At 42.1% G+C, this 2,733-nt stretch overlaps 1 pseudogene; it reads left to right on the top strand.

Moving 5' to 3' along the window:
* The first annotated feature begins 1,591 nt into the window (after positions 1 to 1,591).
* Positions 1,592 to 1,707, top strand: LOC136643130 (5S ribosomal RNA; annotated as a pseudogene).
* The last annotated feature ends 1,026 nt before the right edge of the window (positions 1,708 to 2,733 follow it).

The raw sequence follows: 2,733 nt of genomic DNA, 5'->3' as shown, positions 1-2,733 counted from the left end.
TTGACTTAGTGACAAAAGTTGGCCTCTGGCCTAAGAAGCCAAAATTGCAACTTTCATTTCAATTGGGGGGGGGGGGGTTGACTATGAATGAACAAATCTAGAGTGCTCAAACCCCTCAAAAACACAAACTTCTGCCCCCTTTTCTTACATGGTGACATGAGTGGACAGTCAAAACAACTGTAGCTCTGAAAAATTTCAGGTCTTGGTGGAGCCAATTTTTTAAATTCCCTATAGCAAAAACTGTAGCACTAACGCATCATTGGCAGAATATAAGTTTTTGTAATGGATCCAACTCCCTTGCAAGTGTGCTTAGGTTTCTAGCCCAATTCACCCCAATGAAAATGGCCATTACAGATCAATGTCCTTGTTAGTAAACAAGCCTACTGAGAATTTGATTCTGGAGCCTAATGATGTTCAGTGGGGGTTCATCCAGCCTCGCCAAAGGAAGGTAATATGGGGAGATCAATAAGGAAACCACAAGGATAGTTCAAAGCAAGTTAGATGAGTGATACTTTCTGAACCTGATAAAAACTGCCAAGTCAGGCTTGCTCACTGCTGCTCTAATCAGCAGAGACTAGATTTAATACTGATGGTATTAAGCTGAGCCTTCTCAATAGTCCATCTTCAGAACTTCAAAAAACTTCAAATGAAGGCAAGAGGCTTTGGCAAAAGAAATGCTTCAGCAAAGTTCAAGTTCACTGGCTTGTTATATCAACCCTGAAGAAATGCAGTTGACTTGGATTATATACAGTAGTATGTCAGAGGACACAATCGCAGAAGACACTTCATATTTCAGCTCACCTGAATCCTTGATCTATCCTGACCTATTCACAAAAGGGCAGAAGCCGACAATCAGTAAGGAACATGCTGGACAGGAAAGAAAGATTTGCATTCCTTATTTTGGTTGGTTCTACAGTTTCTTATAAAAAACTGTATATTTTTTTTTAATGAAATTCAAGTTTTTAAGAAGGTTTCAGAACTATAGACAAGAAACAGTCCACTAGGCAGTGACAGAGCCAATGCGGCATAGTGAATAGAAGGTCAATCTTGTATGCAATCATCACATTATATAGTGTTCTGATTTAAATGATAGTTCACTCATTCCAAACCAGCCTTATCAAGAAGATGCCAATAATTAAGATTTGGGCTTGAAGAGGACATACAAATACTTTGTGCAAGTACTACCACTGCATCACACTAAACTTGATGATTTCCAATTCTTTTGGTACATAAACAGAAAGACATCTCTTACAGCTCAATCCTACACCCCAACCTCTGCCACTACATAGCCTGCAGTCTTGCCAATGGAGTATGTATGCTGCATGCTATGGGAGGGCGATCAGAAGGCCAATGAGAGGTTATTAAAAAAACTTTGTTTACTCCTTGGTAGGCCTTCTGGACACCTGTGGGTCTCCTTGGACCCATACCTGCTATGTAACTTGCATAAGTCTAAGGAGAGGAAGAGACAGGTCAGAATACAAAATCAGGGATAAGAACCCAGCGCAAGTTGCTCTTGCCAGAATCCACCTCCTCCAGCCCAGAACTGGAGCTCCCATGACCTCCTCCAGACCTCCCATGACCTATGACTTACCCCCACCACCTTACCCTGCACATGCCTGATCTCATCTGATCTCAGAAGCTAAGCAGGGTCAGGCCTGGTTAGTACTTGGATGGGAGACCGCCTGGGAATACCAGGTGCTGTAGGCTTATACCATAGTCTTTCGAGACTGAAGGTTGCCAAACAAACTCCTTATATGGTCTGGTGCGGCCTGGGTAGGCCTTGGTGTGTGCAGGAAACCACTGGCCACTCCCTCATGCTCAGCAGTAGCAAGCCATTTAGAGTGGCACCACACCATTTATGATAGTGCAGCATGTGTTCTGCTGTCATAACCTGAGGACAGGATGGACTATTAATGAATAACCTCCAATGTGAAAAGATGACTCTTCTCCTGCAGTCTGAGCTGAAACAGTCAAGCCCCCCACCCCCCCCCCCCATCACCACCTCACTCTGTGGAATGTCAGATTGGCTCCAAATCCCCATTCAATTATGAAACTCACTGGGTTACCCTGAATCAGTTACCGTCTTTCAGAAGGGGTCCAGGGACTATATGGGCTACCCTGAATTCCAAGAAGAATTTACAGGATTAAAAAACAAACAAACTCCAAAAGACGTGTTATTCTCATCAAAGTTAAAAGTTCACATGCAGCTTCCTATTCATTAAATTAGGACTTGCATAGGTGATCTTCCCAGTGGATTGTGACCATAGTGAGCAAAATAGGGTGTGTGATGTGTAAGGATTAAATGAGGCAGAACTTTCACATTTATTTCCGAGTCCAGCAAGTGTACTGACCTTCGAGATGTTACAAACCTAAATATTTCAGCACATATGTCTGTGTGCATTGGGTGGAGGTGTCAGAAAGGAGAAAGGTGGCTTATAAAATCCTAACTTTCCTTTGCTGCGTGCTGCCTCAATTTTAAAACACACACACAAACACACACACACAAACACAAACACACTTCCCAGCTGTGAATATGCTGCTTCTCAATCTAACTGTAAATCATTACAGCGCAAAACATCAAGTTATATTTTGGAAAAAATATAAGATTCCACAGGATGTGAGCAAAAATATCAAGGAGCATATGGTGGCTTCAGCACTATATTTCAGAAACAATGTTGGTGGGTATTAATTTTATCCTCATCTTTCACACCACAAGAGTAAATTGACAACATA

The sequence above is a fragment of the Tiliqua scincoides genome, chromosome 2, assembly GCF_035046505.1.
Source record: "Tiliqua scincoides isolate rTilSci1 chromosome 2, rTilSci1.hap2, whole genome shotgun sequence".
NCBI classification, from domain to species: Eukaryota; Metazoa; Chordata; class Lepidosauria; order Squamata; family Scincidae; genus Tiliqua; species Tiliqua scincoides.
Note: the sequence above shows the minus strand (reverse complement) of the source record. Positions and strands in the feature narration are given on the sequence as shown.